The sequence below is a fragment of the Canis lupus genome, chromosome 1 (assembly GCF_003254725.2).
Source record: "Canis lupus dingo isolate Sandy chromosome 1, ASM325472v2, whole genome shotgun sequence".
Lineage (NCBI taxonomy): Eukaryota > Metazoa > Chordata > Mammalia > Carnivora > Canidae > Canis > Canis lupus.
In genome coordinates, this window is record NC_064243.1 from 53,705,376 (window position 1) to 53,732,671 (window position 27,296).

General features: G+C 41.1%; 1 protein-coding gene and 1 long non-coding RNA gene across 6 annotated transcripts in view; one reads left to right on the forward strand and one right to left on the reverse strand.

The window, feature by feature from the left end:
• Positions 1-17,182, forward strand: part of LOC112644417 (uncharacterized) — a 32,703-nt gene extending 15,521 nt beyond the window's left edge. The window contains exons 3-5 of one of the 5 annotated variants that reach the window (XR_007413067.1): positions 572-653; positions 2,904-3,063; positions 4,689-5,679. This is a non-coding gene — a long non-coding RNA (uncharacterized LOC112644417). Of the gene's footprint in view, positions 1-571; positions 654-2,903; positions 3,064-4,688; positions 5,680-16,602 lie in introns of those variants that run through there. The other 4 variants (XR_003126366.3, XR_003126369.3, XR_003126365.3 and 1 more) reach the window with 4 other exon arrangements.
• PDE10A (phosphodiesterase 10A) overlaps positions 1-27,296 on the reverse strand; it is a 298,350-nt gene that overhangs the window by 255,380 nt on the left and 15,674 nt on the right. The gene's annotated exons all lie outside the window — the stretch shown is intronic.

A 27,296-nucleotide genomic window follows, 5' to 3' on the forward strand; every position in this document is an offset into this window, starting at 1 on the left:
AAAGGCAAAAATTATCAGGCTCTGATGAAAGCAATGAGATATTATCACTTTGTTGGATTTTTTTAAAAAAGAAAAAAATGAAAAGGCATTAGATTTGTGAGTCTGATATTCTTTTATATATGATAGGTATCAAAATACTTAAAGCTTTATCTTAAAACTCCTTTTAGCAAAGCAATATTCAGCTTAGGTTAATTTTATTACGTGCCTGCTCAGTTTATTTTACTAAAATGCAAGTGTCTTTTCACACTTCTGCTCTCTGCCAGCATCTCCCTTAGCTTACCCCATTTCCCTGTTTGTGGTCACTTTCATTTTCTAGTTCCTGTGATCTAACCCCATGTTCTTGTTGGGTTTGCAGCATTCCAGGGGAATGTATGAATCACACCCTCAAGACCAATGGGGAGGAAAATAAAGCGAAACCTATTTTCATTGATTCCCATTAGATATTTTAAAATCCTGATTTTTGCCCACAAACTCCAATTTTCTTCCTTTAGTTTTATGCCTGATTTGCAGTTTGGAAATACTGGCTTTCTAGTAAGTTGCTTTGGACTTACATTCCTGTTTTTCTTTCCAGCTACACATGAGGATTTTCCAGGTCAGCTGTGTGTGATTTGTCCCTATCCACTGACACAGGACACAAAGTTAACAGAACTAATGTAAGCAGTGGCTGGTATGCCCACTCTCCTTACCCAAAACCCTATCAGGAACCAATTTATAAAATTATTCTGAAAATAAGTGTTGTTTTTAGCACAAAGCCTAGTTTCAAAGGAGCAAAACTTTCCTAATCATATTTAGCAAGGAAGCAGCATAAGGTTCCAGAGAAAAGCTTTCAATAGCCACAGCGGCAAGACCTCAGGACAGAGCTGCCCCTTGGCAGCCACAGTAAATACTTTTTTAAAAATCATTACATTTCTTCCCCAAGTGGCTTTCATTCCTTTAGAGCAGCATTTTCTTTAGGCAGACAGCCTAAAGTGGGTGGATCTTCTGTGGAGTTTCCTAAAGTTTCTTTGCGTTAACAACTATTACAATATACAGGTAAGGTGTGCAGAGGAGCCAATGTCATTGCTGCGTGCACTTGGCTTGGGCGCCGAATTCATGTCCTCCTAGGAAATTATTACACAGCCACTGAATGTCAAAGACTAGCTTCCTTCTAGCACAAATGAATTTTGTTAATAGACAACTTATTACAATCCGTTTCTTTCTTCTCGGTCCAACCATTCAAAATACCCTACAGTTTCCTCCACAAATAACAGAAAAACAGTTGATTTCTAAACAACAAAGAAAAAGGCATACATGATGCTGTGCTACCACCAACATTTTCAGAAAAATTCCCACAACTCTTTATACAAATACTTTAGATCATTTTTTCAATGATTTCATTGAAAAGGAATATATTTCAATTATACTGGCAGACATCTCTTGAATGTATGCAGACAGTCAATGCTATGCTTGTATTAGATGCCTAGAATCAAAACTAAGGGCATGACTTCAAGAAAGGGAAGAAGAAAGAAAGGAAGAAAGGAGAGAAAAAAGAGAAAGAAAGAAGAGAAAGAAGAGAAAGAAAGGAAGGAAGGAAGGAAGGAAGGAAGGAAGGAAGGAAGGAAGGAAGGAAGGAAGGAAGGAAGGAAGGAAGGAAGGAAGAAGAAAGAAAGAAAGAAAGAAAGAAAGAAAGAAAGAAAGAAAGAAAGAAAGAAAAAGAAAGAAAGAAAAAGACGATGTATCTTAGTACTAGAAGTACTTGTAATGACAAGAGATTGACAATTTCTCAAAAGCATTGAGATGCTTTCTCAAGTATGGTTACATTTACATCAAACTGACTTGCAGGAGAAGCTCTGGGAGCACAGCAAGCCCCAAACCTTGAAGCTTCCCACAGAAGGAACAGTTCCTTCCCCAGTGTTGACTCCATCAGGTATGCTGGGCCCCTGCAAAGGCAAAATACTGAAAGAAGCGGTGCCTTGAAATCAGGAAGCGGTCAGCTTTATGAATTACAGTATCTACTGCAGGGCCACACCTCTTCAATTCAACAGGAACAATTTAAAATGAGCCTTTACATCTAATCAGCTGCCAGCCAGGAGTACAAAAATAGGGGGAGGAGAGGAACAGGGAGCCCCTAGCAGTGCTGTTTGGAAATTCTGGTGCCAGGAACAGCCCTCCCGCTTGCTAGGAAGGAGGGTTTCTTGGGACATGGGATGCTCTGAGGCAAAACTGGGAAAGTCCCAGGCCAGCCAGGACCCATTCATCAGCCTTCCCAGGACAGATATGACTAGGGGATGTGATTTAGCCAAGATAAGAGGCAGCCAAACACAAAATCAATATTTTCTTATTGGTTAACACACGGTGTTACATTACATTTCAGATGTACCATCTAGTGATTCGACAATTCCATACATTACTCAAGCTCATCAGGATTAAGTGTCCTCTTAATCCTCTTCACCCATCCCCCCCAGTCCCCTCTAATAACCATCAGTTTGTTCTCTATACTTAAGAGGCTATTTTTTGGTTTGTCTTTTTTTTCCTTTGCTTATTTGTCTTGTTTCTTAAATTCCACATATAAGTGAAATCACATGGTATTTGTCTTTCTCTGACCTACTTACTTCACTTAGCCTTATACTCTCCAGCTCTACCCATGTCCTTGCAAATAGCAAGATTTCATTCTTTTCATGTCTGAGTAATATTCCATTATATATGTATACACACACACACACACACCTCATCATCTTTATCCATCCATCACTCAATGGACATTTGGGCTGCTTCCATAATTTAGCTATGGTAAATAATGCTGTAATAAACATAGGAGTGTATGTATCCCTTCGATTTAATGTTTTCATATTTTTGGGTAAATACCCAACTAGTGCAATTACTGGTCTGTATGGTAATTCTGTTTTTAACTTTCTTTTTTAAAGATTTTATTTGTTTATTCAAGAGAGACACAGAGAGAGAGGCAGAGACATAGGCAGAGGGAGAAGCAAGCTCCCTGCAGGGAGTCCAATGCAAGACTCCATCCCAGGACTCTGGGATCACAACCTGAGCCAAAGGCAGATGCTCAACCACTGAGCCACCCAGGTATCCTTATTTTGAACTTTTTGAGGAGACTTCATACTGCACCAGTTCGCATTCCACACCTTCACCAACATTTGTTTTTTCTTGTGTTTTTGATTTTAGCCATTTTGACAGATGTGTAGTGATACCATATTGTGGTTTTAATTTATATTTCTCCGATTTGATAAGTGGCGTTGAACATCTTTTCATGTGTCTGTTGGTCATCTGGATATCTTCTTTGGAGAAAGACTTCTGTTCATATCTTTTCCCCTTTTTTAAATTGGATTATTTGTTTTAGAGCTATTGAATTGCATAAGTTCTTTATATATTTTGGATACTAACCCTCTATTTGATATGTCATTTGCAAATATCCTTTCCCATTCAGTAGTTTGCCTTTTAGTTTTGTTGATTGTTTCCATTGCTGTGCAGATTTTTATTCTGATGTAACCTCAATAGTTTATTTTTTGCTTTTATTTCCCTTGCCTCAATGGACATAGCTAGAAGTTTTGCTATGGCCAATGTCAGAGACATTACTGCCTATGATTTCTTCTAGGATTTTTATGGCTTCAGGGCTCATGCTTAGGTCTTTGATCCATTTTGATTTTATCTTTTGTGTAATGGTGTAAGAAAATGGTCCAATTTCTTTCTTTTGCATGTAGCTGTCCAGTTTTACCAGCACCATTCATTAAAGACACTGTTTTTTCCCCCCCACTGGAAATTCTTTCCTGCTTTGTCAAAGACTAACTGACCATACAATTGCAAGTATATTTCTGAGTTTTCTATTCTATTCCATTGTTCTATGTGTCTATTTAGTATTATACTGTTTTGATTACCACAGCTTCTTTTTATACCTTAAACTCTGGAATTGTGATACCTCCAGCTTTGTCTTTATCAAAATTGCTCATAAAATCAATCTTTTTTAAGATTTTATTTACTTATTCATGAGAGACACACACAGAGAAAGAGGCAGAGACACAGGCAGAGGGAGAAGCAGGCTCCATGCAGGGAGCCTGATGTGAGACTCAATCCCAAGTCTCCAGGATCACACCCTGGGCTGAAGGCAGCGCTAAACCACTAAGCCACCCGAGCTGCCCCATAAAATCAATCTTAAGAGCAGAATAAAGCCTGCTGCCCTTCTGCCTTTAGGAACCATGTGTATTTGCACAGATTCTAGGTGGTAGAGTGTCAACAGTGAAATAATCACACAGAAATTCAGGGTGCTCTTCCCTAAAATAAATTACACATATTAATTAAATGTTAGAAAGGTGACCAATAAAATAATCAGAAAAGAATATAGTGACCCTGCTTTTCTAATAGCAAAAATAATACATAGGTACATATGTACACATTGTATGTGTGTTCTCAAATATGTATTTGCTTTATTGGTAGGTCTGGTACATAAGAAAAACCAACCGTGTAGTAATTTGGAGGTTTTCCTACTCTATGATAGTATAACAAGAATTTAAAATAAAAGTTACCCAGATAGAAAAGAAATGGGTAGAATTCACTGTGATAGCAATTCCTGAGTCTAAAACCCAGAGGCTGCACTGAGCCCCAAACCTTCTTTTCCAACAAATAGAGAAAAGGCATTTGAGGATTCTCCAGAGGTGGTTCTATCTGTAACCAGTCTCTGTCTTCTCACACCACAGCAGCTCACCTCAACATCAGACAAAAAAGCATCTTACAAAAAAGTAATCCACATGCACAGAGCCTGCCATCCTGGAGGAGTGAACAGTCTGTGCGAAGGAATGACCAAGGACACACAAGAAGGAAAGGCACTTGAACCAGAAGATCCAAGAAGTACATAGTTCTTTTCTACATGAAGATCCAAGAAGTACATAGTTCTTTTCTACATGGAGTTCTTTTCTACATGGAGAGTCCCAGAGAGAGGCTCAGGACCCCTCAAGTATTTTTCAGGCCTCCAGCAAAGGCAGTTTATAAACAGTATACTGTTGCATATGCAACTGAGTTGGCCCTCCTTGACCATCCCAAGCCTGTGGCAAGATTGATCGTGGGGATTTGTACCGGCTTCATCCCCTCTTGCAATAGCCTGGTTCACGTGAGCTTCACAGCTACAAGAGAAAACCCTCTACCAAAACATGAAAGGTGAAATGGGTTGGGTAAGCATTAATGAACAAGGCACAGAAAAGCAGTGCTATGTGAGTGACCAGAAGAGCCCTCGCAGCACAGCCTGGCCATGGGCTCTTCCCCTGGTTGACACTAGAGAGGTATGTCATGCACTGATCAAGTGTAGAATAATCTCAAGAATCAGACAAATGTGGGTTCCAACCCCCAAGAGTACCCTAGATGAGTTACTGAAGCATCTGCAATCCCTAGATTACAAGGAGTTTGTAAGGATGACATGAGTGGACACAGTTAATAAGCACCCAGTCTGACCTGTACTAACTTTCAAGGTCTCAACACACACTGAGTTATAATTCTAAAATGAAGAATCTGTTTTGAAGAAACTAAGAATGCATTTCATTCTTTCTCTATTCACATCCCTCCACTCTCCATTAATTGTGTTATTTTCCTATCAATTCCTATTCTCTAGTTTAAAAACTCGGTATTCTGGGCTATGATACTTTTCTTTTTTTTTTAGTACCGTGGGCCAGGCTATAAAGACACCAAATAAAGCAGCTTTTTGTTGTCTTTTGTGTTTCCTCGTCGACCTTCACGCTACCCCAGCAGTGTCTGAATGTGGGGTGCTGATGGGTGGTAGAAATGGAAGAGGAGATACTCCTTGTAAGTATTCAAATGAAATCCCAGGGATCCCTGGGTGGCGCAGTGGTTTGGCGCCTGCCTTTGGCCCAGGGCGCGATCCTGGAGACCCGGGATCGAATCCCACATCGGGCTCCCGGTGCATGGAGCCTGCTTCTCGTTCTGCTTCTCTGTCTCTCTCTCTCTCTCTCTGTGACTATCATGAATAAATAAATAAAATCTTTAAAAAAAAAAAAAAAGAAATCCCTCATGACACTTCAAACCCAGAGCAACTGTGCCCTAGCTTTGCACTTACTGATGTCATAAAGCATGCCTGAGAGCCCATAATCAAATAATGGTGGCAGACTTGGCTGTTCCCTGCCAGGAGCAGCCCAGGAAGTGATGAAGTGCTGACCAGAGCTATTTAAGGCCAAAAAAAAGAGAGAAAATGTCTAAATAAAAAAATATATATACAGTTAAAAGTGGCAGAAGGCAGAGGATGAAGAAGGCAGGACATTGCTTCATGTGGTAGCGAGTTTCACAGAAGAGCCCACTCTGGACTCAATTTTTGGTTCTAGAGCAAATGTCCTATCAGAACAAAAAAGGTGTCAGGAAAAAAAAGCCGTAGAGTAAGATTCAACTACTTATACTTTTATTCTTATCTCCAATTCTTATTCTATATAGTGTACTAAATATTTGAGAAAAAGAAACTTTTTACAAGACCTTAATCAAATTTATCTGTTGCTGATGGAGATTATACTGTAAAGCAAACTACATATTTTAAAGATACATTCATAACTTTAGAAAACTAAAAAACAAAAACGCTGGAAATGATTTTCACCAATTTAAGCTTAAAAAATGACTAAGCTTCTTAAAGTATGAATTGCCTATATTGCTCACAATATAATATTGAGAAGGTCAAAACTGATTTCTTCCGGCATGGAAGAGACCTTTCCCTTTCAAATTTGGCATGCTGCATATGATCCTCATTGGTAAAAGAATATGGGAGGCTGATCAAGAACAGCAAATCCCAGGAACAGAGAGGCCTCTCCCTCATGTTCTCATACCCCTCGCTGCTAACTAGTAGGTTATTTTCTTAAACTGTTTTCCTTTTATTTTTTTTAAGATTCTATTTATTTATTCATGAAAGACATACACACACACAGAGAGAGAGAGAGAGAGAGAGGCAGAGACACAGGCAGAGGGAGAAGCAGGCTCCATGCACAGAGCCTGACGTGGGACTCGATCCCGGGACTCCAGGATCACATACGGAGCCACCCGGGCTGCCTTTAAACTTTCTTCCTGTGAGAGCTGGGCTGTGGTGCACAGCTGTCTGGTCCAAACATCAGTCTAGACGTTACTGTGAAAATATTTTTTAGATGTGATTAGCGTTGAAGTTAGTCAACTCTGAGTAAAGCAGATGACCTTCCATAACTTGGTGGGCCTTGTCCAATCAGTGAAAGGTCTTAAGAGCAAAGACTGAGGTTTCTCTCAAGAAAGGATTCTCTTCAGGACTGCAACACAGAAACCCTGCCCCAGCTGCCAGCTCGCTGCCCTGCAAAATTTGGACTCAAGACTGCAAACACCAATTCCTGCCCGAACTTCCAGCCTGCCATACAAATTCCAGATTTGCCAGCTCCCCCCACAATCACATGGGCCAACTCCTTAAAATCAACGTCCCTCTCTGTTTCTCTTTCTCTCTGTACACACACACCCACAGTTGGTTCTGGTTGGGATTGGTTCTGTTTCCCTGGACAACCTTAAATAACACACTTCTTCTCCACCCTAAAATGCCTAATAAAATCCGTATGGTAAAACATGCACACAGTGGAGCCATCAGAGAGCACCTGCTATTGAAAAGTTCATCCCAGAAAGAAACCCTGTAAAGAAAGAAATTTCTTTATAATCAGCTTAGATGCCAAGAGACCCGGCCATGCCCTATGCCTTTAAACCTATGACACAGGAACCGCAGGGAGAAGGAGGGGAGGGAAAGGAACCAGAGAAACCCAAATGCTCGTAAAAAGCAAATGCCAGAAATGTTATCAAAGAAAGTGCACGATACAGAAGCTTTTAAAAATGGCACAAAATTATTAAACCGTTTTAAACTTACTTAAAGAAAGAAGGAAGGAATGGCAGTTGGGAATACATCACGGAAGATCGACTCTCCAGATGCCAGTGAGTGCCATTTACTAACAAGGTTGCCTCTCGCAATCTTTCACTCGAAAGCGGCTTACTCCCCTTGCTCAGACATTGTGCCAAACCTTGCTTATCTGGATTATAAACCAATGCCAAGGTACATCAGCAAAACAAACAAAAACAGCTATAAATTATAAAAATCTTAAACCATCAGAAATTAAGAGAACAGTGCTACTCTGGGATCAGCTTTGCCTGGGGTTTTGAAACTCTGTGCTCAAAGGCCAAGAAAACCTAATCTCTGTGGCATTCGTTTTCCTTACATATTTGCCGAGGATCTCATCAGTGCCTCACAGGGATGTACGGAGGCTTCGGTACAATGATCCAGGCAAAATGTGTTAGCACAGCGCTGATTTCCATTTACTTCTGTCCAGAAAAGGTTAAGTGATCTTAGTTGGCTCTAATTTGGAAGTCATGGTAGCACACGTCATTTTTAAGCAAAATTTAAAAGGCTTCTATCCAAAACGGTAAGTTTTTTTCAAGTGTGCTGCTTCAAAAAGTGGTGAAATCCACTAATCCAGGAAGCTGGTCTAAAACCTCCAGAATTACAGATTACAGAGATTTTGCACTTGCATTTTCCTCACCATAACAAGAACTGCAATGTTCTGAATACTCCAAGTGTCGGCCTTTAAAAAAAAAAAAAAAAATCCAGATATTGAAAAGATCCCTTACTTAACTGAGGGTTAACAGACTGATGAGTTTAAAAGGCCCAGACTTTGTTGCAGTTATCAGAATCCCTGATACCAGGATTTTCATGCTGTGTGTGCTTTTTCTTAAATACAGAGATAAACGACTTTACACTATTTCAGGAGTTTTGATGTGCAAGTGGGTAGATGGTGTGGGAGGATGTGATGAGTAAGCGTTGAGAGAACTTTTGCAGAGCTCCTAAGAGTTGAAAAGTTAGTCTGTGTAGCGTGTGAGAGACACGGTTGGCATTCAGCAGCATGCTCAAGACACAGGAATGAATGGGCTGGGACACAGAAAAATTTAATTACAAAGGGCCCACAGCATAGCAGGTACGTATTCTTTGTTCTCCTTAGATAACAACATGAGAACAGAATCAGGAAGAAAGAATTCTAGAAAGCTGGGTGCTATCCGAGGTATGACCTCAGCAACCTATGGCCAGGGCCCCACCCCCAAAAGTGTTTCCCCTAACCTGGGGTTTGGAAATATCATGATCCTACATTTGGAAAGCCAGACAACGTGAATGACACGTTCAAATTGAAACTCTTTATTTTCTTAATTAGCTATAAATTAATTTATAAACTGTCCAAGTAAAGCTCAAAGAAATATTAAAAAACTACTTTCAATTAGCCTAGTTTGAGTTATGAGGTTTCTCTTAATTCAAGCACACTTGAGAATTTTAATCAGCTGAGAAGCAGCAATTGCTTTCAATTTAAAAACTAACAAGAATAAATTGTTATCATATTAAATCATTTTTACTGTACTGGTTTCATTTTGGTTTCAATTAAACCCCATTGTCTATATAAAGAACTCATTCGCAATTAGGAAAAATTGTACGTGAAACACTCATTATCTGAAACCACTTCATGTTCCTTGAAACCCCTGGAACGTCAGTACAAAAGCAGAGAATCCAAGCATGGCTACTTCAACATTGATTTGAATGTACTTTAAAATGTAATTACATGGAGAACAGATTTTAGCAATTGCATACAATTTAATGTATAATGACCTGCAGGAATCATACAGACTTGGTTTCTCTCTCTCTCTCTCTCTCTCTCTCCCCACCCTCTGTTGAATAACTGACCAAGGGATGTATGTGTGAATGGGATGGAAACTTTTCCAGGTAGATCCCTAAGGCTGTTTATATAACTAGGTGAACACTGAGCAAAAGCTTCCCACCACCTGTACTGTCCAGGAAGCAGGGCTGAATGGTGAAGAGTACGAGTGGGGTCATTGGGGTCCCCCCTTTCCACAGCAGACATATGCATATGATCAGTTTTCCTCCATGGCCGAAGCTCATAAAATCAACTAAGTCCACTGAAATATTCATATTATTTGGGCTCTTTAAAATAACTATATTGAGATATAATTCACATGCCACATAACTAACTCATTTAAAGTGTGCCACGGTTTGTGGCATATTTTTTCAATATTTTTTCAATTCATATTTTCAAAACTATGTAATATAAAATTTGCTATTTTAGCCATCTTTAAGTGTACAATTCAATGGCAGTAATTAAATTCACAACGTTTTGCAGCCAACACCATTATTTCGTTTCAAAGCTTTTTTAAGGATCTCCAAACAGAAACTCTGCTATTAAATACAATCACTTCCCACCCTCTCCTTTTCACTCACCCCAGGTTGGTAACCTCTTACATTTTCTATCTCAATAAATCAGCCGATGCTGGAGAATTTATCTAAGCGAAATCACACAATATTTATCCTTTTGCATCTGGCACAATGTCTTCAAGATTCATCCATGTTGTAATATTTGTCAGAACTTCTTTCCTTTTTAAGGCTGAATCATATTCAATTGCACATATATACCATATTTTGTTTATCCTCTCATCTGCTGATGGACACCTCGGTTGTTTCGACCCTTACTGTTGTGAGAATTGCTGTGTGAACATTAGCCTATGAGCATTTTAATCCCTGGTTACTGTTCCCCTGGGCACATATCTAGGAGTGGAACTGCTGGGTCACATGGTAATTCTTTGCTTAGCTTTTGAAAGACTCACCAAACTATTTTCCCTGCACTGTTTTACATTCCCATCAACAGTGGGCAAGGGTCTTAAGTTCCCACATCCTCATCAACACATATTTTCCATTTTTTGGATTATAGCTACTGTAGTAGATGTGAGACGTGGTCTTACTGTGGTTCTGATCTGCATTTCCCTAATGACTAATGATGAGCATCCTTCTATGTCCTTATTGGCAATTTGTGGGTCTTCTTTGAAGAAATATCTATTCAAGTCCTTTGGTCATTTTTTAATTGAGTTGTTTGTCTTTTCGTTCTGGAGTTAGTTATATTTTCTGGATATTAAACCTTTATCAGATAATATGATTTCCAAATATTTTCTCCCATCCTGTAGGTTATCTTTTCACTTCCTCAATAGTGTTCCCTTGGTACACAAAAGTTCTTAATTTTGATGAGATACAATTTATCTATTTTTTTCTTCTGTTGCTTGTGCTTTGAGTGTCCTATCTAGGGCCCACTGCCCACATTATTTGTTTATGAAGGAAGTCTTTCCTTTCCATTCTTTGTTCTAGTTCTTATTCTGCATCACCTTTGAGAACACTCCGTTCTGACCACCATGACTAACCCTGACAGCACACACTTACAGAGCATATTTGGAGATGAAAAATTTTTTCTATGATAGAAAAATTCTTAGAGAAACGTATACTTGACAACCCTGTTATTTTAAACACAGATAGGGAAACGGTGAAGTAATCTCACAAAAAGCATGACGCCTACAGCCTCAAAAAAGATCTAAGGTGCAGGGCCTTTCTACTTAGTGAGAGTGAGTCTTCTCAGTGGAAAAAGTGAAGAAGAAAGGAAATCTTGGAGAGACAGAACAACAAGGACAGCTCTTCCAGAATCAGCTGGATGGAGTCCTCATGTGCTCCACATCTAAAGCTCTGTCTAGCTCTACTGCACATCAGTCTGGTGCAATGGATCTTATTTTAACAATAAAATAAGTATCAGTATCAAAATAACTGTATTTATTGTTTTCCTGTACATTGTATATGAGGCCACCTATTTTCTTCTAATCAGACAGAAGAAGGTTAATTTCAGCTCAATCACCTGGCATTTCATAAATTCATGCATCATCCTTAACATCTACCTGAGAGTAAGGGTGGGGGCATAAAAAAAAATCAATCTTCTTAGCATTAGTTAAGTGAGACAGTTTGAACAATAATAAACTGTCATCTGTTGTTTCTTTCCCAAAATGCTGCATTATCTATATCACTACAGATTTATTCGCTGAATGAAATAATTTCCTACATTTTTATTACATGATTAAATTTACGGTTACAGAATCACAGATAAATAATAACATTACACACATAATTAAAACCTATTAGTAATTACCAAGAGTAAAGTGGGGAGACCAACCCCCAAAGCAGTGTGTGTGATCTATGAAGTTAACAAACACATCTATCAGGTATTATATCTTATTTAAAACCTGAGTTTAACAAAAGTGACCTCAGACATGTAGAAGTGGAATACAAACAACCACCAAGAGACAGTGCCTACCTAATATTCAAGGTGACAGTGACATAACTAATATATTTTTTTAAAAGGACATAAAGAGTCTGAGCTAACAGAGGCAGGGAGGAATGCCATCCCTCACCAGGCAGGAAGCCACAGAAGCTATGCAGCTTTCCAATCAAAGAAAATGGAATTCCAGTTTGAGTAGAAAGCTCAGATGGGGAGACCAGAGGTCAAACATCAGGTAACAGTTACTCCGAATGCCTCGAGAACAGAGACAGTGGGACCTCTGTCCCTAGAAATAGCTTTCCACTGTAATTCCCACAAACTTCTCCTACTTCAGAGAATCACTGTTTTGAGGATGAGACTCCAAACGAAAACACAACTGTGCTCTGAACCTTACCATCAACTGCGAGAACAGGGCTCATCTCCATCACTGGATTTCAAAAATAACTTTGTGACTTCAAATCAAGAACAAAAAAAGAGGGACTTGCTCTGACTTTGATCCAGGGACCCTGGTAAATCTCGGCCAGAGAACTTCTGCCCAGATTATGTAACCCTATGGGGGCAGTAGCTGTGGCCAAAGCTGTCCTTGTCCGGGTCGGACACACCAGAGTGTCAACATAGGCTGGCTCCAATACCTTCAGTGACAAAGGTGAATGAGTGTCCCTTCAGGCACAGAAGCTCAAAACACAAGGGGACCTTAGGGCTATGGGACACGTCCAGGACATCCTGACTGAGACACTTCTGTAAAACATGTTCTGCTCTTCAGTGCTTTCCACCCAAGATGGGATCACACAGTTTTAAGTAAACTGCACAGGGGTCCCCCCCACCCCGTCTAGGGTCCACAACGGGCCGGTCATAGCATCATCACCCCTTGTGTGACTGTCAGCCCCTTGGGGGAAGAGATTCCCCATTACTGCAAAGGATGGACCAGACTCATTTCTGAGAACAAAGAAAGTCACCATGTAGCAAAACACAGCCTTTCCCTCGGTCTGATCCTCACACAGCTGAATAAAGCAAGTGCCTTTGGTTTTATACATTTGTGAGACAGACCCTCGCTTCTCTACTTCTCAAAACCAAGCCCCTATGGAGACCGCACATTTCTGAGGCCTCCAAGTACCAGGAAGAAATTAAAGAATGAATAGTAGCTCTCCACCATATCTTCAGAGGGTGGGATCGCCTTAGCAAAGTTATTATAAAAGCTCTACTTGAAAAAAAAATCTCTACTTATAGGTCAACTCTGTTTATAGTTACAGAAATTGCAGGCTGGAAAAAAAAAACAAAACGAAAAGTCCCCTCAGAAGAAAGAAAGAATGCAATAATTAACGAAAGCAACAAACAATTTAACATTTAAAAACCCAGCATCTCTGACTCCAAAGGAAAAGGGGAATGGTAGTTTGGAGGAGTATTAGAGATGAGGAATAATGTAGATCATTTAAAAAAAATTCCCCTTTTCCCATAATAGATATTTTCCTGCAGCTACGTATAAAAACTGAATCTTTACCAACTGAATTCAAATGTAGACAGACATGAAGGGTCCGTTATTTTAAAAAATTCTACCAGTAAAACAATTGTCTTTTTTTTTTTCCCCTAAAATTATTCTGAGTGGTTCTCAAAGTAAAGAGGGCAGGAGCAGGTGCTGGGCCCCAGTCTCTTGAGTTCCTGATTCAGTAGATCTGGGATGGGGCCCAGAGCACATCTAGAACCTCTCCCTCAGATCAACCTTGCAAATCGGGATATGCGCGTTTGGCTTGTTGTATGGATGCATCTGCAGGCCGCCCAATGAAGTTCATTTGTGTCTGTGGGGTATCATGAGTCGTTACATTGCAGGTGTGGTTCTCCTGAAAAGGAACGTGGTACGGTCAGTATGATAAGCCTGGGTTTTTTGGGAGACAGACCTACAGCCAAACCTCCATCCCACATGACCTTGAAACCGCTGGTTGCTCTTGGGTAAATCAAAGATAATACATCCCCTGCCCCAGGACTGTACGAAATAGTGAACAAATGAAGATTACTTACCTTGCCTCATTCCGGAGAGTATGCATTACACGTACACATAAAGTACATAGAGAAAACAAGAAAACCCCCATGAAACAAATAAGAAAGAAAGCAAAAAAGAACAGGGAAATAAAATGGCAGAAATAGGGAAAAGACAAAACACACCCCACAGAAAGGGTATATACACACACTACAGACAAGCCAGAGATTTGACCGTAAGCTTGTAGTAGTTGTGGCAAAAATGACAACTGCTCACTTCCACAACTCAGTGTCTAGAGAAGAAAAGCAGAGTGCTCGTTCTGGAAAAACAGAAGGCCATTCCTGCTACTGGGAGAATGAGCATATACAGACAGGGTCCACCTGACACAGTCCAGGTGAGTCCTCGGGTGTCTGACCTGTCCTAACTCAAGGCTGGAGGTGGCAATCACTGCTCTGTGGTACCTCCTGAAAGTGGGCGACTATGTCTCCCCCAGCTGCTAGTTCCACAAAGACCCACTAGCCTTCATCCAGAGTGGAGAGAGAGGGGAGAGGGAACTGGGCAGCCAAGCCACACACCAAGTAGAGACACCCGACCGACCACTGCTGAGAAGCAGGAAGGGGCTTCCCCTGGGCAGGGGCACTCTTCTTGGAAAACTGTATGCAGTCACTCTAGTGGAGAGACGAGCAGGCAAGTGAGATCCCAATAAAGTAGTGTCCTGAGTATATGCCTAGTGTTGAGAATGAATTTATAAAAGGCATCAGAGGGGTGCCTGGGTGGCTTAGGGTTCAGCATCTACCTTTGGCTCAAGTCTTGATCCTGGGTCCTGGGATCCAGTCCTGTATCAGGCTCCCTGCATGGACCTGCTTCTCCCTCTGCCTATGTCTCTGCCTCTCTCTCTGTGTCTCTCATGAATAATCGAATAAAATCTCAAAAATACATATATAAAAGGCATCAGAAGAAGGTAAGTTCCTCAAAGGGATCTTCCTTGTTATAATCTTTGTGAAGAGCAATGGTTATTATTCATCATTTCATGAGACTGTAGGCACCAATTTAGTCTTGGCATAAACACACCATCACAGATTGGATTTGTCTCCAAAGCACAAAGTCAAGTGGTGTGGTGTGTGTGTGTGTGTGTGTGTGTGTGTGTGTTCACTGTTGTTAGGAAGGAGGGGGAGTTCAATAACATACTGCTTCTCACTCAGTGTACACTCAGAGACAGCCCGTTAATTATATCTGTGGTCAGGTAAGGAAACTTGCAAAAATTTGTAGATCCATATTTGTAGACAATTAACTTAGGAAACGTCTGGCCACAGCAAGTGTCATACAGGATTTGTAATCACGGTACTCAATAAAACAAGCGGATGCTTTAGTTGAGTATATTTACATCTATTTTAATTTATTCCAAAAGGGATTTGTGACAAATCTAAACATTTTCTTACCTACTCATTTTGTTAATTTTCCTCAGAGATTTGGGATTACTTCTTAGAACAGTTTCATTTGTATCCAAATAAATGAATAGGTCTGATCCAATAAAAAATGCTAATGATCATAATCTTTGGTGAGATATATAATCTGGGACATTCAAGCAAACAAAGATATCTCTAACAGCCACCTGGGGAATAATTATAAACAGAAAATAAAGAGATAGGAATATCATATTCTAACCTAACAACCAAAGATTGTTTTCTTAGCCAAAAAATGTTACCGTACAACTACAGTAAGCTGCCTGGATGCAATGTTTCAAAGAGTAAACATTCAAAATAACTGCAAATATCACAAGCTAATTGTTATCATTATGTAAGCATCTCAATGTAATGCAAGCCATTCCCATGACCTCTAGCACGTCCCTTAGCATTTGTTCTTTACTTTTCTACAAATTCCAAATGCATCATTCTATCTGTAGATAGATATTTACATGTGTGTGGCAAAGAAACATCTCCTGTTCACTTAGGTCATATGATGCATCTTATGAAAAGAATCCCATAAGGGACGCCTGGGTGGCTCAGCAGTTGAGCGCCTGCCTTCGGCCCAGGGTGTGATTCTAGAGTCCTGGGATAAAGTCTGACATCAGGCTTCCTGCATGGAGCCTGCTTCTCTCCCTGCCTATATCTATGCCTCTCTCTCTGTGTGTCTCTCATGAATAAATAAATAAAATCTTTTTTTAAAAAAAGAAGAATCCCATAATTCTTATCCTTGGGTTAGAATGCATCCTGGAGAACAGATCCCATATGCTCGCCCCCACATATTTTATCATACTAGCAAACATAAAAGGGAGTGCAGTGGCTACTTGCAAAGAAAATCTTGACATACAACATACACAGACGCTCAAATACACCCCTCAAAACAAAATTACACCAATTACTCTGAGGAGCAACACAGAGGGTGAAAATACGGAAACATAACTTAATGAATTCCATTTATGACATCTATAGTCTTTCTACCAACATAGAGTTATGAGGACTAAACATCAATCACAAAAAAGAAGCACTCTAATCTTATTATAATTTACAGCTCTTTGGAAACTCTTCCTAAGGAAGAATGCAGGCAAAAGCAGCCCTTACAGGAAACCTCACATTCCAGACGTTCCATGGCAAGGCTCTGAGTGAATCCCAGAAACGGGAAGGCAGCTGTCTCTTCCCGTCTACTTCCCACAGTAAATGCAAGACTCACTATTCAAACCGGGAAATCTGCTACACAGGGAATAATTCTGCAAAAACTGGACAGACTGTTTATGCACTACTTGAACACATTCATGAAAAATTAATTGGAGGTACAGAAACGAGCCTCCTCTTGACGTCGTTGTTTGCTTGCTTTAATCAGCATCATTCTATCTACTGTACAAACTTTGGGCCGCCCAAACCAGCCCCAGTCCTGCCCCCCTCACCCCAGAAGACAGGGCAGTTTGTGGAGAGGACACAGCAGTGAGTCAGTACCTCCGCAGGGGCTGAGTGACAGTCACCAGGTCACTGACTTCTCAAAGTCAATTTTATGTAAAACACATCCCACCTTTAGTAAGACGGCTATGACCACATCTGAGATGATTAATGTGGAAGTCCTCAATAAAAAAATATATATATAACAGCTGATTAAATATTCGGTGCATTGTCCTACGTATGTATTATTTAATTTAATCCTCTGAACAAGGTACCATTCATTCTATTTTATAGATGAGGTTAAGCGAGGCAAAAGGAAGTTATGCAATTGATTTCTTGCAGATAGGAGGTGACGGGCCAGAGGCTAGAGAGCCACACTTGTGGTCCTAGTCACTCAGCCACCTGACACACTGTGCAGAGTAAGGGGGTGGGGGTGTGCAAAGCAGAGGGACACTGCCCAGGCAGAAAGAGCCTGTCAAAGCACAGAGCCCTGCCTCCAGCCCAGACCTCCACCACCTGCCTGCCTGTGGCCTGGGCCTCCACTGCCTGCCTCCAGCCTGGGCCTCCACAGCTTTGATGTCTTCAGTAGCTGCCCACACGTCCTGCCTGCCCAGGCCTCCCTAGGCTTCTAGTGCACCTTTATGAACAAATAAACCTGAGACAGGGACAGACCATACCTGACTGTGAATGAGTGCAACCCGCCCCGTCTCCCCAAAACTGAGCTTTACAACAGATGGCAGTGACACACAGGTGACAGGATGACCCACCGCCGTGAGAATCCAGTCCACGCTCATTAAATACTTTTTGGCACGCCTATGCATCAGGCAGGGTAACTGCCTCAAAAAGGCAAAGGCATCATTTGTAATGTAGGTGAAAGGCTTTGCCCCAACACTACAAATTTCTTCTTACCCACGGGTGGGAAAATAATGAGCCAGGACAGCGGCACCCTCGGATCCTGAGCATGTGCTTCCCTGGCACTGGCAGGAGATCCTCCCAGATTTGCGCTAAAGCCTTCATGGAGTTATTCCCCTGAATTCTCTGGGGAATGATATTTACAACAAAGGCAGGGTGCCGAAGCAGAAGGCAAAATCTGGCTTGAATTTCCCTACAGCCAAAAGATAATTTCTAAAAATGTGCCTTGTCTCTAACTCTTGAAGTAAGAAAATGCTTTTTAGCAATTATTCTCCATAATCCTATTTCCCCCAAAGGTTTTTATTCCAGGCTCCATCCTCTCATTTCTTCTGTCCAGTGCTGATGTTAGTAAATGCTGTCAGTAACATCTCTTCTAAAAATGGGTCAGAATTTCCTTATGCTGGTTGAGAGGGTCCAACACAAAATCTGACCTCAACATTGTGTCTTATGTGAAATGCCTCAGTGTAAAACTTCCTACTGTTTGCCCCCATCCCCCACAGAAAAAGAAAATGATTTTACCTTTTCTATTTGGAAACAATTCTAATAATGCAGCACATCCACCCTTCCCGTTCATTTATAACCACTTTACAATTCTAATTACTTAGGAATCAAAACTAAATGCAAACAAAAGCTAAATGCAAAGGGATTTTAACAGAGGAAAGAAGGAAGGAAAGAAGGAGGGAAGGAGGTTAGGAAGGAAAAGCTCAAGTCATTTTTGTATCAAAGAAAATCTAGCTTTAAAAGAAAAATAATTTTCTTAAACCAATTATTGCCACTATTGCATTACATTCTGAAAGAACACACACAAGCCTTATTCCTTCTGCTCAGATCAGCTAATCTGCACGGTGCTTGGGATAGAACACTTGTACTGTATTTTCTGTTGTTAACATAACCACAAGATAAATGCAAAAAGAACATAAAAATTTTTTAAAGCATATACTATGAAATCTTAAAATTTGATTATTTAAATATATACTAGTCAAAATTGGTAAAAGTTAAGTTCGTCATCCCGAGGTTAATTCACCCACACGACACCCACACCGTATAATAAGGTATGTATTTAGTTGCCTACCTAGCAATCTAAAATAGAATATGTGAACAACAATGGCAAATTAAGTACGACGCTAAGGGAGAGCCAGAGTCTCTGAGTACCCAGAACACACAATTGCCACTCAAACATTATATAACAATGAGAATTATTAACTTTTCTATTCTGTGTCCCCGAGATTTTGTAACAATGCCCTAACGATGCATCACATTTGTGCTGAATTTTACAGTTTACAAAGCACTTTCACATTCATTATTTCATCTTTATCCCGGCAAAAAAAAAAAAAAAAAAGGAAGGGAGGGGGGAAGATGAGAGAAGGAAGCCTCAGGATAGTTAAGATTCTCATTTTACAGAGTAGGGAAAACATTCAGAAATGCAGTGCCTTGCCTGGCATCCACAGCCAGTAGCTGGAGGAGCTAACATCCACACTATTCAACATTCAAACTGCAGGCATTTGATTCCAAGTCTTACGTTCTTTACGTGAAGCTCTGACAGCTTCATTGCACAGACTTGCTGCCATATGACTTTTCATTCATGACCTTCATTTGTACAACTGAAAACTCAGGAACTGATTTTATTTTTATAGGAAGCAGCACCTACGACAGTTCTCAACTGCAGTTAATGAAAGCAAAACACAAAGGGAGACATAAAGACTGATCCATGCAGCATCAAATGAATCAAAGTTCTTTAAGATGCATGCATGTCCCTATTTTCCATGAGTATTCAAGATATGTGACATTTTTAGATCCTGCAAGTGTTTTTAAATTGCCAAGAGATTTTCAAATCATGAAAATTCTGGTGCCTTTTATTCACCAAGGTTTTTTTAGTCCTTTAAAAATTGTATGCCTTTCTCTTTCTGTATTAGTATACATGTAATAATAAAGTTTTATACCATTTTCAACCATAATGTATTACTTACTCAGTATACATATCAAACAAGTACATCTATATTATTTCTGGTCTATAAAGGTGGTAGGAGAGTGAATTTTTCCACCCCAGAATGCTGTCTCTTTGGCTTATTGATTACCCTAAACTGGCTATTTTTAAGAAATAACAGGAAAAGGTCTGAAAACCAAAGAAAAGTCACCCTATTGTAAGAGGCATTTACATGTATAAGGGAAATCTCCAACAGCACCAGGAAGATGATGACTTTAAATCTCTAGAAGGCAAAGACTTAAATCTGCATAACAATCACACCCTTGTTTACAGTGCTTTTCCTTGTCACCTCCATAACTGCCTCCCCACCCCCAATATCTCGTGTTTACCTGTAAATGGCATTTAAGGTGATAGCTTTGGCCATCTGGGGGAGTAATTCAGTCTTCTCGGGTCTCTCAAATGTACACAGGAGGCATTGTTATTAAACTCTTGTTTGACTTTCTCCCGTTAACTGTCTCATGTCCATTTGATTCTTGGACCATCCAGAAAAACCTTGAAGGGCAGAGTAAAATTTTTTCCTCCCCAACAAGCTTAAAAAGTAAAACCTTCATGTTACTTTATCAACTAATTGGATTGCCAAATCTAGACAAGCTTACTCCTGTAACTCCAAAATGGGAAGAAGAAAGGTTCATTACTCTAGCCCTAAGAAAATGTAAGGAACACAAAGGCAAAGTCAAAACAAAGGAGAACTTTCAGGTAACCATCTCTACATCCCTCTTAACTGCTAATAACTGCTGTGGCACTCCTCCACTGCCTGCCTTCTAAATCCTGTTCAGAAAGGGCTGAAATGACATCATATTCTTATGTCTGGAAGGCAGGCATTACAACAAAGTTTTGATAAACTATGCAAGCATTTTGCCTAAGATACAGACTTAGGTCACACACAGCTTGTGTAAGTAATAGTTCACATATATTTGTTATAAAAATTACTGATTAAAAATAGCTTATAAGGCAGAGAATAATATAATTCACCCAGTAAGTCAATAGCTTTATATTGGCTGCTACCTTGCCCTGCACCCTCCCAGAAAACATTGAGAAGGCACACACACAAAATAACTATCACCCATCCAAGGTCACTACTCCAGTAATCATTGTCCACGTGGTCAGAAGGGGCATCAACAAGCAGGGCTGTACTTCATCCAGAGGCATGCCTACAGGTCCCACATGCAGGGCTCAGAGCTTAACCACACATGCGGTCATCTGCTTTACCTGACCAGAGGAGATAGGTGCCAACAAGCTACCTCAGGTACAGAGAGAGGAGAGCTTTTGTAAGCAGCATATGGGCACCCAGCACAAAATGACTGATGCCCACAGACCCACAGAGAAGAAAAGAAAAAGAAAATCCTTAAAAGTTGGAAAGATAAGCAAAACTATATAACTGTCTTAATTATGTATTAAGTATTAACTATAACAGCAAATAGAACTATAAGCCTTAAGAGTTCTTTAAAAGGCATTTCTATTATTATAAAAGAACAATGATGCTCAAAGACAGGAAAACGATAAGAAAGGTACCACACATTTCTGAAAGGTTTCTATGTAAAATAACTAAAATCATTAGAAGTAGGTGCTTTAAAAGCTACACTTGAGTAATCTGGTAAACGCTCTGGCCCCAGCAAGACCCGAGCAGGAGGCAAAGGGAGTCCAGCACAGGTGATAACATGCAAGGGCAGCATCCACTCCCACCCTCAGCCTACATCTCTTAGGGCACCAGCAACGCCCCAGTGGGACCTATACAGGGTCCAGGTCTTAGGTTCTGGGCCTTACTTTGCTTACGATTTGTCTTCTTTGGACTATCTTAAAAACCAAATGAGATCATGACTATAAAACAATTTAGAAAACTGACGAAATGTGGCCATCCACAGAATTATCCAGCTTACCATGCCACCTGCAAAGCTGCCCAGCAGCACCTGCCGCCTGGGAACTTGGTTTCCTTTGTCATCTTTTGTCATCTGTCAGGGGAGCCATCATAAATGCATGTGTGCACTTTCTCTGCTCCCTGTGTGGAGAACGAGACATGTGGCTTTGACCCTGGGAAGGCAGCAAACCACGACACCACTGGCCCAAGACTCTGGGTTCAGGTGTCCACACCTGCTGCTCCTGTGTCCAGAACACCTTCCCGTCTGCCACCCACTCTCCACCAACCAGCTACACTGACTTAAAGTCTTTCCCTCCTCTGACTTGTCCTCAGTGAGCCCATTCCAAATGTCCAGGCAGGTTCAGCCACCAGATACACACTCGGGCCTTGCAGGCTATATGCATGTAGCTGGCCCTGCCTGCCAAACCACAGGCCCCTCACTGCAGGCCATGCTCCACCACTGCATCAACAGGAGTCCCTCCAAAGTATTCACTGGAGTGAAGCGTGTTCTACTGGGGAAGACAACCACATAAACACAGAATTGTGCATAATAAACATAAACCACTACAGATCTATCCAAGGAAAGTGCCCTACAAAGCAGTATAATGTGTGCGCAAGCACAAATCATTGTTCTAGTTATAATGCCGGGATATGCACTAGTGGAACCGAGTAAGACCAGTCCCTGGAGTCCTCTCTGGTTCTGCTGAAGACACTTGTAAGCCAAATCTCAAGCATAACCCCCATCTCCAAGCTCCATCCTTCCTGGCTTTATCACCCCACCCTTTACAGCTTTCAGGTCCTTAGGTGGGGGAATGCCATCTGGTACGGTAGTAACCTATTCACACCCAGTTTGCTCATTCAGGTCCAGAGCACCCTGTATATTCACCCACTCTTGTGCAGCATACTTAACTTCTGGCAGAATTTGTACCCTATCATATTTTCTCAAGATGACATTCATGAAATTTTACCACAAGTTTAAATAGATGTAAATAATATATGCTTCCATGTTGTTGTTGTTGTTTTACAGCAAATACACCCTCTGTGTATTTTTCTCAAAATCCGGAAGCTGAGGCATAGCTCATTCAGTTAATGAAGTCTTCCACACAACTTTACTGGAAAGCCTTAAATGCCATCAAGTAACTAAGTCAGACCTAATTTCTCTCTGAAAGGATTATTTTGTAATTTAGATATACGTTCTCACTTGCATCCCAGTGACAACTTCTCACTTCCGAATTATAATTCAAAGATGAATGGATGGACAGACGGATGGATGGGTGGATGGGTGGATGGATAGATGGATGGGCGGATGGATGGACGGATGTATAGACGGATGGATGAGTGGATGGACACACAGAAGCTCTGCGGTTTGTGAAGCTGGTGAAATACACTCTGCCTCATCCAAGAAGCTCTCCTTGCTTTGCTCGGCCTGGATTCTCCCTCACAGAAGAACCTTCTCAGATTGTGCCCTGGTTTAGTACCCTATGTTTACATTCTGGGACAACAAACCACCATGAGATTGTGGGTAGGAAAGAGGGAATCCTTTCGCTTTTTGGAAATGGGAGATGGGCATGGAAGAAAGGGAAAGTAGACGAGCAAACCAGCAGACCTGCCATATCAAGGGTCGATATGAATATTGAGGATATAGAAATTGATTTCTCCAAGAACTCCTTGCCCAATATACTCTTGAAAGTGGGCACTCCAGTTTGAAGAGAGCTGTTAAAGAATTCTCATTTGGAGAAATCCCATAAACCTGGAGTTTTCCATCATCTCCCCTGAGCAGAGGGCATTCGCAGTCACCCTGCCTGTTGAGGTTATCCCTGGCCATCACACTCATAAAGAGAGGCCCCAGTGGTTTTCCGTTGGGCTTCTCCTCCTTTAATGTACCACAACATCATTCATTCATTACTCCACACCATCACTATATGATGGTGCACTGTAACATGACATAATACATGATCCTACATCATGCATACGGCATACTATTCACTCAGTACTCGAACCCTGCTAAAATCTTCCTAACATATCTAAATACTAAATAAGGCTGCATTACCCAAATCTTCACTAGGATCACTAGTAAGCACTTTAGGAAAAAAGCAAAGATACAAGTACGCATGTGACAGGGACTTCTTGAGAAACTGGCCATTTGGAGCACTATATATCAACCTCTGTGTACATTATTAATCTAGTTATCCCTCAAAAAGGATACAGCAATATCATCTCTCTGAGCCTAACATAAATACAAAATTTAAAGCATTTTGCCAAAAGAAAATCCACATACATCCTACAGTTCTCAGAGATGAGTGCATATTCAGATGTGTGTCTCTTGATTTCTTTTATTCTTTGTAGTGACTTAGGACTACAAGATACTAAAAAAAAAAAAAAAAAAAAAAAAAATGAAAACCACTGATATAAATTCTAGGTGGAAAGCCCAAAAATTCAAAAAGGAATGAAATTGTTGCTCTTACAGCTTCCCACAGAAGTGGAATTACTAGACGCAGAGTGCCCTGCCCCATACAAAATGGGCAACAGCAACAAAGGGCCAGCAAGTCACACTGGTTTGGGGTGGGTGACCATGTTCCCAAACTATAACCATGACCTCGGTGACAGGATATTCTTTCTATTGGAATACAGTGCCTTTCTGAAGACCGAAAAGGAGACGTCTGTATTCAGCAAAAATAATATATTCTTCTCATACAAGGAAGGGCCAGCAAACTTGAGTCCACTGCCAGCTTTTATAAATAAAATTTACTGAAATACAACAAAGCTCATTCACGTAGGTGCTGTCTGTGTTCTCCGGCTACAGGGGCAGAAATGAGTAGCCACAACAGTGACTGTATGGTCCAGAGTCTGAAATATGCTCTATGTGGCTTTTACAGAGAAAGTCTTCCTTGTTCTAACACAGTAGTTCCCTACAGACATTTTCATAGAATATGATTTAGTATTTATTTTAAAGTAGTCCCTCTATAATGAGGCTTATGCACTCCCCATACTGGTGAATAATTAATAGCACTGATTAATAATTTAATCCATTTTGTACATAATCTTCTGATTCAGAAAAATGCAACAATAAGGATACTTTACCAAACCAAATCTCATCCGTGCCAAATTTATAAGTAAAGCTACGTTCCCTATGCAGTATTAAAATATCTACAGCAATCACTTAAAAGCTGAGGACTAAGAACATCAAAATGTGGTAACTTGGCCATTTGAATGCTCTCTGAATAGAATGATCTGGCTTATTTAACATTCTCTTTAATTGAGTGTTAATCAGAAAACCTTTTCTGTTCTCAAGTATTTTGCTAAAACCCTTTCCACATCCCTGCCTTCCTATATAGCATGCGAGAATACAAGTTAGCTGTTCTTTGATGATGAAATGCTTTGTCTCTGAAGAAGCATAATTTCACCTTGAGATACAGTATATAATGTAGGACAAGCACAACTGTTTGGAATTAGAGTGATCTGAAGGAAAATCCTGGAATTTAAACAAATTAATACTTTTTAAAAAGTCAAATGCCTCCAACTCTAGAAATGGAATGAGGACAACCGATAGTACCTAATCTGAGTGTACTCTTATTAACAAAGGCCTCTGGTGCACCTTGTCCCGTCATCCCAGGCCACTTCTGGTTTCTGCCCCAGCAGATAGGGGCTTAGCCCTAGCCAGGTGAGACTCACTTGAGGTGTCCACCTGCTACTCAGGTACATACTTCTCCGCTAGCCTCACTACTTTCAGGAGACCCTGAGCCGGGCCCTTCCAGCAAGAAGAGTGCAGGGCTGGAAGTGCAGGGCTAGCAAGTGCAGGGCTAGCACTCCCCAAAACAGCCCTTCCCAGTGAGGGAGGCAGCCAGGGGTAGATGCTGCTGCCCCCTCCACCCCCAACCCTCCCTGGGAGGGAGTCCCTGCCAGGATCAAGCCCTCTCTCCCCACACCTCAATGTGAACAACTCAACTTCTCCCCTCTGTTGGCCTGGACTGTGACCCTCACTTCACCGGCTCCTACTGGAATCCCTTCTCAAGCTCTGCTTTCAGGAAAAACCAGACTAAGAAACTGGGATTCTTCCAAATTTCTCTTCAGGGAAACTGAGTAATGACGAGAAGCACTGGAGCCAGAGGTCGACCTTAGAGTGATTGAGTGATTTCAGGGACATGCGACTACACTGGAATCTGGCAAAACCCACAGGAGTCATCAACTGAGAGCTCGTCAACAGCTCACTGACTTCAGCCCATCGTGAATCCCCACCCCAAACCGCTGCTACACACGCCGACCACACTCCCCGGGTTCTTCCACTTGACGCCACTCCTTACATAAGTTAGGAGAGTAAAGGAAGGGAAATCACCCAGCAAGCTAAGCAGCAGGTCAAATCCTAAAATAGGAGCCTGCTGGAGTCTTCTCCGGAAAACGGGCCAGACGGGCACCGGCCAGGGAGCAGCTCTGCGGCGGCCCGGAGCCACAGCACGTTCACTGCAGGCCAGGGAACACGGTCAGTTCCCTTTAAAAACCAGAAGTAGTATTTTCAGGATTTCTGAAAACTGCTCCATGGTTTCTTTGTCTTCCTACAGTAACAACCTAAGCTGAGCTTCTTGTTCTTGATACAGAGTCAAAACAAAAATATTACAAACGTAAAATGTTTGTAATTCAAGAAAATCCCAAAGTATTATGACTTAAAAGAGATCAGCTATTTCTTCTTTGGAGGAAAATTCTTGAAGAGAAACTAGCATCCACTGAGAGCCGTTTTATAGAGCAGGAAACTGGTGTTCCCAGAAAGTAGGCAGAGAGGAGACTAGAGCCCAAGTTTAGCCTGAAATCCTTGTTTCCAGTGCCCCGTCCTGCTGCTTGGGACCCTTCATTTCATGTGTAACACACTCGGTGAGTGATTCCCATTGAACATGCTGCTATCACCTGAGATACACAGAGGACAAGCCTCAAGCTTGCGATGTCAAGGACAGAACTGGCTGTCAGCGCTGGCACCAGGACGCACTCACCATCATCTGGGTGCTCCTTCGAAGAACGGGAGGAAGGAGCGCTCACCATGGTGGCACAGCTGAAGTCCGTCTGGAATTTCTTTTAATGTTTATGAACTATTACCTATTGAAAAGCAGAAGCCAATTTAATAATTTTTTAAAATCATACATGTCTGGGGCACCTGAGTGGCTCAATCAGTTAAGCATCTGCTTGGGCTCAGGGCCCAGCCGTCGGGCTCCCTTATCAGCGAGGACTCTGCTTCTTCCTCTCCCTCTGCCCCTCCCCCCCCTCTACTTGAGCTTGCTCTCTCTCTCTCTCAAAAAATAAAATAAATGAAATCTCTAAAAAAACAGATAGACATCCACCATATAGTATCAAAGAATTCCAAAATATCGTAACAGAGAAAAGTGTAATTCCTTAAATTATTTGTGAAGTTTTAAATTAAAATAATTATAACTCACTAATAGTTTTGTTTCCGACAAATGCAAACCAGATGCAGCATGTTTTTTAAAGGCTTTTAAATGTAGACTCATGGGGGCGCTTGGCTGGCTCAGTAGGTAGAGCATGTGACTCCTGGTCTCCCTGTTCTGAGATTAAGCCCCATGTTGGGTGTAGAGTGCTT